The sequence below is a fragment of the Elaeis guineensis genome, chromosome 9 (genome assembly GCF_000442705.2).
Source record: "Elaeis guineensis isolate ETL-2024a chromosome 9, EG11, whole genome shotgun sequence".
Lineage (NCBI taxonomy): Eukaryota > Viridiplantae > Streptophyta > Magnoliopsida > Arecales > Arecaceae > Elaeis > Elaeis guineensis.
The window spans coordinates 27,623,211-27,632,931 of record NC_026001.2 but is presented as its reverse complement, the minus strand read 5'-3'; the positions used below and the strand labels follow the sequence as shown (position 1 = coordinate 27,632,931).

Here is a 9,721-nt window from a genome sequence, read left to right as displayed (position 1 = left end):
ATCAATCGCTGGTAAGCTCAATCCGGACTCCTATCAGAGCCGGACTTCACCCTTGACTTTGTTTGCAGCGCAGCTCCGCCCGGACTCCTACGGGAGCCGGGCTCCACCGACGACATCAGCACAGCTCCGCCCGGACTCCTACGGGAGCCGGGCTCCACCGCCATCAGCAAGTGCAGCTCCGCCCGGACTCCTACGGGAGCCGGGCTCCACCGCCATCAGCAAGCGCTGCTCCGCCCGGACTCCTACGGGAGCCGGGCTCCGTCGCCAACATCAAAACAGCTCCGCCCGGACTCCTACGGGAAACGGGCTCCGCTCTCAATATCAATCGCTGGTAAGCTCAATCCGGACTCCTATCAGAGCCGGACTTCACCCTTGACTTTGTTTGCAGCGCAGCTCCGCCCGGACTCCTATGGGAGCCGGGCTCTGCCGCCATCATCACAGCTCCGCCCGGACTCCTACGGGAGCCGGACTCCGCCGCCGACATCAGAACAGCTCCGCCCGGACTCCTATGGGAGCCGGACTCCGCTCACGACGGCTCCGACCATTGTCGAGCTTCAATCGACAGATCCACGCCCCCTGACAGGCCCTCAAAACGGCCGCGACCCTGCTCCACCTCCTGTGGCGGACTCCACGCAGTATCATCATTCCCTGACAAGCCGCAGCAGCCATAGCCGCCCTGCTCCACTTCCTGTGGCGGACTCCGCACAGCTCCATTATCCCCCTGGCAGGCCACAGTAACGGCCACGAACCTGCTCCACCTCCTGCGACGGATACCATGCGATTCTCCTGACGACGGACGCTGCTCCACCCCTCATAACGGATTCCACGTGGCAAGTCGAGGTGATACCCACGTGTCTGCTCCATTATCTTTCGCAATCAATTCTCCTGACCATGGGCGGCCCACTACCAGGCAGTTACACACGTCGCCATCAGTCCGTTGCCTCCCCCACCTATAAAAGGGGGGACTCAGATACGTTATTTTTTAAGCCTTTTGCCTTATCTCAAAACTCTGCTAAATTCTCTGTTCGAGCACTCCATTCTTGTTGAGGCAGAGAACTGACTTGAGCATCGGAGGGTCTTGCCGGAGCAACCCCACCTCCGGTTTAGACTTCCCTTGCAGGTCCCGGTGGCGACCGCGGCTTCCTCAACTCCAGCTTCTCCGGCGCAGGCGGATTTTTGCACCAACAGGACTCGAACCGAATCCTTTCCTATTCCCTGAATTACTGATTAATTCAAGTTCATCCCCCAAATTAATCATGCAGCTAATGCCTAGTGTTAGCTGGACATAGTCAGTATTTAATCCCTATGACCTAGAACTTAATTCTCAATTAAGTAAGATTATTTGTTCAATCAAGTCATCTACTTCCAAATTGAATATATGGACTTTAGGTCAAGCCCTTTCAATGTTGCTTGACAATGTACGTGACTCCATAGGTTCGAACACTAAGTCAGTAGTACAAAAATTAATTCCTACACTAATCGAGGTGACCATCTAGCAATGATACCAGACGTCCGGATAGATCGAATAATTGCAAAGCAACATTCAAGAACCTTGGCATATGGTTACTGTATGATTTTTCTCTTTGACCCTCAATGCTTAGGATGACTTCAAGGTTAATTGTTAAACCTTTAATTAGTCATCCATATTGTGTTTCAACCTTACAAATTCTGTGACTGATCACATGGATTACCCTGACCAAAATTTTACTAAATTAAAACACATTAAAGCATTATCTTCTAAAATCTGGAGCGATCAATTTCATCTTGACTCACACACAAACTTCGCAAATACTTGACTGTGCCCAGAAACTTTTCATCAAATTAAAAATACAGATAGTCCGCTACCAAAGCACAGTGAGTTGCTTGCAAGCCATCGTGGTGATGTTAGGTCAGAGGGATACTTATATCCAAATCATTCGCAAGTAGATCTTGACAGCAGAGTACTCCACAGCTGAGTCACGTTCAATGAAAATATACTCCTATATTTTACCTACATGCCATACCAATATCTCCACACTCTTTGGTTACGAGGACAACCAACCCATATGGTACACAACGACTTATACTTAATAAACGTTATCGTCCTATTAATAACATATCACTTGGTCGCAAACAAAATTTAAGAACTCAATAAATCCTCATCACCTTTATCGATTGTTAATAGTTCTAAGGACTTCATCATAATTAGAGTTCTAAAAGAAAGATGCAAAATATGATGAACTATCAAAAAATAATATTTATTAATATAATTTATTTACAATTCATATACATAAGCACAATAGTCTACAGCTAGATGATTGGCTTAAGGACACATTCCCAATAGTTGTCCGTGTATTGTAGTGAATATGTGTCATAGGTTCCTTCATTCCAATTCCCCAAATTAGATCATTTAAGGATGCTTTTTCTATTATGCGTGCCAGGATGTCAATGACAAGGATGAACAGAAATGGGGACAAAGGGTCTCCTTACTTCAGGCCCTTGTGTAATTGAAACCACTTAGTCGCTTCCCTATTAATTAGGATGGTTGTTCTACCTGACTAGAGAATTCCTCTAATCCAAGTTAACCATCTCTGACCAAATCGATGGGTGTGTAGTACCTTTAGCAAGAAGTTTTGATCTATGCTGTCAAAATCTTTTTCATAATCGAGCTTGTAGATTAGGCCTTTGAACTTCTTTTTGTTGCAGTGATTCAATATTTTTGTTGCCATTAGATAACTGTCTCCAATATTTCTTCCCTTGATGAATGTTGATTGCGGCTGGAAATGAGAGCATCTATATATTTTGCAAGTCTGAACCTCGAAGCTTTTGTTAAGATTTTAATTACTCCATTAATGAGGCTGATCGGCTTGTAATCCTTGACCGAAAGGTTGTCTTGTTTCTTTGGGATGAGAGCTATGTAGGAATAGTGTGTACAACACCAATTTTTTTTTCATTAAAGGACAAATATTGGTTCATGCACGCTATCTTCGAACAAAAATTCTAAGGTTTATAGATTTATTATGCTATGATTAATATATTATTATTATAACTACTTTTATTTTTAAACTATTTTCAAATCATGAACTATGCTTCATATAAAGAATAGAATAACAAATAATCATGCCTAATGACTAAAATCAATTAAAAAAAGAGAACAAAAATTAAAAAATTTATAAAAATTAAAAATTGTGGCCCGCTGATCTTCCAACTCTCACGTAAATCCCACACAGAGAGAGAGAGATGGGTATCGAGATGGAAGCGGACGCCGGTGGCTGTGCAGTGACGGCGACCTACAGGTGGACTGAGAGAGAGAGAGCCAGAGAGAGCCATACCTAAGAGATCACGGCCCGACAGACTTTGGTGGAGGCGGAGGCAGAGCGACGACGACGTAGCGATGGCGACAGTGGTGCAGCGATGGAGGCAACCTACAGTCGACTATGAGAGAGAGAGAGCCATACCCGAGAGATCGCAGCCCGACAGAGGTCAAAGAGGAATGGTGGCGAAGGTGGAGGCGGAGCAACAACAATGGTGGCAGAGGTGGAGCGACGACAACTGTGGCGGCCTTAGGGGAAGCAACAACCATAAGAGAGGAAGAGAGGGAGGGAGAGAGAGAAAGTGAGGAAGGGAGAGGGAGAAATCAGGGAGGAAGACGATGGCGGTGGTGGAGGGAGGATGACGGCGGTGACCTCGATTTGGGTAGCGCAGTGGCATGGAGGGAGGATGACGATCGGGGAGGGCTTCAATCCAGTCAATGGTGCGCTCGATCGGAGAGGGAGGATGACGATCGGTGGCACGTTCGATCGAGGGGGAGGATGAACGTGGTGGCCTCAATTCGATCGGTGCGATGGCATGGAGAAAGGATGATGACTGGGGAGGGCTTCAATCCGGCCAGTAGCGTGCTTGATCGGGGAGGGAGGATGACGACCGGTGGTGCACTCGATCGGGGAGGGAGAACGACGATCGGTGGCGTGCTCGACGGCGTGAGAAAGCGAGAGAGAGACGAGCATCGGTGCACGTTTTGGGGCAAAATTTTGCCCTAAAACACTTTTTTTTTCAAAAAAAAACCTTTAGAGATGAAATATTTTCATCGTCAAACATAAAAAATTTGTCGCAAAAAAAGTATTTTTTGCAACGAAAATTTTTTCATCGTAAATAATTAATTTTTAATGATGAAAAATTTATTCCATCATAAATAATTTATTTTTATTGATGAAAATTTATTTCATTATAAAAAAATAAAAATTCTAGTGACAAAAAAAATTTCATCATTAAAAATTTACTTCTAGCAACAGAAATTAACATTTCGTCGCAAAAGATTCAACTTTTTGCAATGAAAATTTTTTTATCATAAATACTTAATTTTTGACAACAAAATTTTTTTTCATTGCAAAAATATACTTATTTGCGATGAAAAAATTTTTCGTTGTTAAAATTTCGTCGCAGAAAATCAAATTTTTTGTAGTGCCTTGAAATGATTATTTTCACTGGTCAAAAGATCAGCACTCCAACAAACAACCTGGAGACATGGAGAGAACTCACGGTAGAGAACCTCCCATTGAAGAATCCTCCATAGATCTCCCTCAAAGTGGAACAAAAAGGATCAGCGGACCACTAGAAAAAGTGGCACACAATGAAGAAACGAGGGAAAGAAAACACAATAAATCCGACTTGTGGGAGCAAACTTGATTCCTAAAGGAAAAGAATCACTCAACATATCTTCCGCCCTACAAACAAAGATTCTTGAAACCACCCTATCCAAGAGTTCTAGATACTCGGATTCCTATCCTGGCTCATCATCCAACCACCCATGGTAACATACGTCGCCCTATCACCAACCACTCTGACAAACCAAGTACTATATGCGCTTGGCTGTGGATGCTTTACTCAGTAGTTGTGCAGATTCATCCATTCTGATGGACCACATTCCATTGGTATGGTGGACATCCCTGCCCACATCCTAGCAACGAAGAAAAGACGTTCAAGGACGCGCCACCCACCTCAAGCACTGCATGGCCAGCCACATCATTGAAAGAACTCCGCTTCTGAAAACTACTCGCTACCTCTACCCTTTAAATACGACACTTATGGAGACACCAACCACTTCAAGTTAGACTGCCGAAGCCCAATCTGGTGTTTCAGGTCCATCCATTCTGGGCACTCCTCTTGTACATTCTACAGGTTTCAAGAGAGAGTTCCTATCATACCCCTGACTCGAGATCGTGAGTCTAGGGGTCATAGCAACAGCTGCATATATATGGAGAACTCTTCTCGTAAGCATGCAAAGCATTCCAAACATGATGTTGATGCATCATAGTAGAATTCATAATAAATTTAGTTCAAAATTTAACTAACTAAAATCAACTTTAATCTCTCACAAAATTCTAACAATATTCAAAAGATCTTATATCAATTACACTTCAAATAATAATCTTATAAAAACATAAAAAAATCTATGTTGTCGATTCTCACTTTTAGCTCACTTCCAAAATAGTATCCATATCTACAATAAAGAATCTGAATCTGAAAAATAAAAGAGAGCTCGATAGTCCAATAAGTAATGAATATCTTGATTAGATATTTCAGATATTATCATAAGATATAATGTTCAAAAATAATGTCATAAATAAATATAGAAACATATTTTATGCTTACTTAAATAAGTCAAATAATTTTAATACTCATATGTATGCGTAGTCATAAATCCGATTCGAATCAAAACATATATAACTCAACTGCCTTTGACTATGACCAATATTTAACCCCTATTGGTAGGATCTACTGAATATTAACGTATAGCCTCCAATGGCAGGGTCCACTAAATACCAGCATACAATCTTTACTGATAGGATCCACTGAGTACCAATATATAATCTCTATTGGTGGGGCCCACTTATTACCAATATATAATCCTCAGTACTGAAATATAGTTAGATTAAGAGCACAAATCCGATCCATATCAAGCACTTATTCAATATACCATATAGATATCATAATTTGACTGAACTTGTGCATATTCTTTAATAAATTAATAAACTATAATATTTCATAAATCACTTTTTGTTCAAAGTATAGTTTTATAAATCATGCATAATTCAAAAAATGATATTTATTTTCAAAATAATTATGAAATATCTCGAAAAAATGATTCATTATTTATCTCTGCAGAACACTTAACGGACAGATTCAATCAAATCCTGAAAGTATCCTTCAAAACCTATTATTCAAAATTATATCTTTACATTACTTTTAATTCATAATTAAACCAAAATAAAATTTTCAAATCAAAGCCTCTTATCAGAATCAACTCAAACTTAAAGAAACGGATTGGTTCATAAATCATATAGAGAGAGAATATTAAAGGAGAGAAAAATCAATAAGATAGAATAGGACTAATCAGACGATACTGTTCGATAATCTGATCGGATGAATCAAGATGATTTAATTAAGTTATGATTGAATTAGTGTATAGACGGTCCAATAAAAATCATGGATTGATATCAAATCTAAAGGTACCCGATCTAGTCAAAGTGAGTGTTGCACGCTATCCGATAATAATGGATCAAGACTCTCTTGGTTGGGATTGGATTAGAATTATTATAAACAATCTTTTCACTAGCTAATCTCAAAGAGATGACTTTTAGAGAGATAAAATTCTATAGAGAAAAATAATTTTAGAGACAAAAAATAGAGAGAAAAAGTAAAATTTCTAGAGAGAAAAAGGTGGAATTCAAATTTAATACAGAAGGAGAGAAGAGAGAGAAACTCTCTCTCATTTTTTTTTTTTTCTGTTTTTCTTTTTTTTTCTTTTTTTCTTTTTTTGTTTCTTTCTTTTCTTTTCTTTTCTTTTCTTTTTTTTCCAATTTCCTTGTGTATGGGGCGAGACAGGGGATCTCCTTCCCCTTCTAATTGTGGAACAGGGGACTCACGTTCCCCATTCCCTCTCCGGAAAGAGGACCTCCCGCCTGCCATTGCTACGGCCGGCTGTGAGTGGGGTCCGGCGACAGAACAACCAGCATCTCACCGGTGAAGACGGCGAGCATGGCCGGAAATATCAAAAAAATCGTGGAAAACAGGGGAATCAATCTGACAGCCATTTTGACCAAAATCCAGCGGTTCGTCGGCCAGAATCCGAGATCTAGGGAGTTCCGAAAGAGGGAGAGGAGGGCTAATCAAAAGATGTTGGGTTGTTACCCGGTGACCTGTGGTGACTGTCACAGCATTGGTGGCGGCCGGAGTTCGAGAAGAAAACCAGGAAACCGATGGCTTTTGGGGTTGAGCTTGTTGATGAGGAAATCAAGTCAAAGTGAGAGACTCTAAATGGAGCTGAAAGGGCTTGGAATCCGACTCAAGATCGGCTTCATCCATGGAAGAATCGGAGAAGAAGAGTCCTGTTCGGACTCGTTCCCCTCCCCCTTGCCACGTTATCCAATTAGAAACAAAATCGTCATAGTAGTCAAAGATTGCGTTATTTTATTTATAGAAAACCAACAACCACCCATTGTCATCACAAACTAAAACATGAATTTGATCCTGTTCCTCACTCAATAGAGTTCTAAACGAGTCTGACCTCCTCTTGAATAAAGGCAGCAAGTCAAAGTAAGTAGGGAGAAGGGAGTTTCGAGCCATTGAGAATTCGGTTTTTTGAGGCAGCTCATCCTCCTTATTTCTGACCTCAATCAGATCCCCCTCTTCGTTTGAGGAATTTTCCGATAAGATCTTTTCTTCCCGCGAGTGAGGAAGGAAGTTGTTAGCCCGCGAGAAAGGTTGGGACCTAAACGAAACCGATTCAGCGATTCACTCCGGCAAGCGATACACTCCGGCAAGCGATACTTCCCGTTTCCAGATTGGTCAGTTCTTCGTTTTCCAGGATTCCTCCTCTCTCCAACTCCGAGCTATAAAAAAAAACGAAGGAGAACAGGGAAACAAATCATGGGCATCAGCAACGATGTTGGTATAGATAAAATCAGTAATCTGCAATCGGAGAGGAATCCTCTCCAACTCCGAGCTATAGAAAAAAAACGAAAGAAAGCATGCATCAGCAACGATGGTGGTGTAGATAGAATCAGCAATCTTCATCGGAGATCCTTGAGCGCATACTTTTCTTCACTGGAGTGAGGCAAGCCGCGCAGCTGAGCGTCCTCTCTTCAACATGGAAGGATCTGTGGAAGTCCATGCCCGATCTCTACTTCGATGCAAGACACTTCCCTCCCACTCGGGATGAAAACTTGCGCCTTGTCCAACTCACGCACAGGGTGCTGCGGCACCGAACTTGGAGAGTACGGCAGCTTCGCATTGTGATTTACAATGAGATTCATCAACGGATTGGTATTTCTCCGCGCCTGTGGTTCGATTTTGCAGCGCAGGGTCATGCCGAGGAATACTCTCTCTCTTGTCTTCCGCACTCGTCCTCATCATCCAAATCAGGATTGATCGGTGAAAACCCTAACATTATCGTGTTTGGAATGCTGCTGCGGAGTCTGTCTATTTCGGGCATATGTGAACCTTTTAGTGCATTCGAAGCACCTTCTGATGCTTGTCCATTGCTTGAAAAGCTTTCCATCATCGGCTGCAGTTTTAATTCTATCAATATCTCCTCAAGCAGATTGAAGCAGTTGACATTATGCGATTGCGGTGTATTTGGACGCCTCCGTGTTGCCACTCCAAGTCTAGAATCGTTTGATTACAGACATAGTTTTTCTCGTGTCTGCCGGTTGGAGAACCAGCCTTCTCTTAGACATGCATCCATTGAGATCAACTGTGAAAACTGGAGTTGTGATGCTTTGCTTGGAATCCTCCGAGCGATTCAAAATGCTACTTCAATAACTCTTCCTTGGTGGACCCTTGAGGTATGCTTAATTCTTTCAATTTTAATGCAAGAATAAAAATTTCACTAACAACAACCTTTTACTTGGACCTATTTTTAGTAACAATTTGATCTTATTTTAACGAAGAATAATATAATGATCTTCTTCTCATTAACAATGAGAAAAATTATTAATCTTGATCACATTCCAAACAACTTACAGTCATTGTCAGGCCCGCTGAAGTAACATTGCATAATCCTTTCTTGCTTGAAATTGCTTTGGTCCTCCTTCTAGTCTAGAATAATTTTATAGAAGTTGGTATCCCTTGATGTGCAAATTATTTTTTTTTTCTCCATGTTCTGATTACATCATAAAAGATACTAGACAAACATTCATGGAGGCCTTGGGAACTGTATGTCGAGACAATATTATCTTGCTGAAAGAAAGGCATCTCGTTGCCCAAAAATAATGCCGTCTGATTCAGGGACTTTTTTGTTCTTATATTATAAAACTTTATATACCAATTGAAACCTCCATATGGCCCTTCTTTGTCATTGGAAACTCCAGGGCTTGGAAGACAAGCCTCACACTAGCATCCAACCTTACTAAATATGAGTAAGGCAAATGCTGACATAATCTTTGGACAAACATGATACACCAACATACTGAGACAGCAAAAAACCAAGTTAAAATCTTGTTATTCAAAACAAGCTCATTCACCATCTTCACTTCTTAGTTTATATTCTCGTAAACTGATTATTTAGCATTGAGCAAGTGCATTCTTCCCTTGTTGAAATGAAGCGGAATGGGTCATCTTTCAGTTTTTTCTTTCAGAGTAAGAAAAAACAAGCAAAGAGGATCATGGCTCTCGAGATTTTCTTGCAATTTTCTTTTCCGATAGGGTCACTTGGATTATAATAACATATTTAAAAAAATCT

At 41.3% G+C, this 9,721-nt stretch overlaps 1 pseudogene; it reads left to right on the top strand.

Annotated features, from left to right (window-relative positions):
- The first annotated feature begins 6,843 nt into the window (after window positions 1-6,843).
- LOC105035590 (F-box/LRR-repeat protein At5g02910-like) overlaps window positions 6,844-9,721 on the top strand; it is a 3,470-nt pseudogene continuing 592 nt past the window's right edge.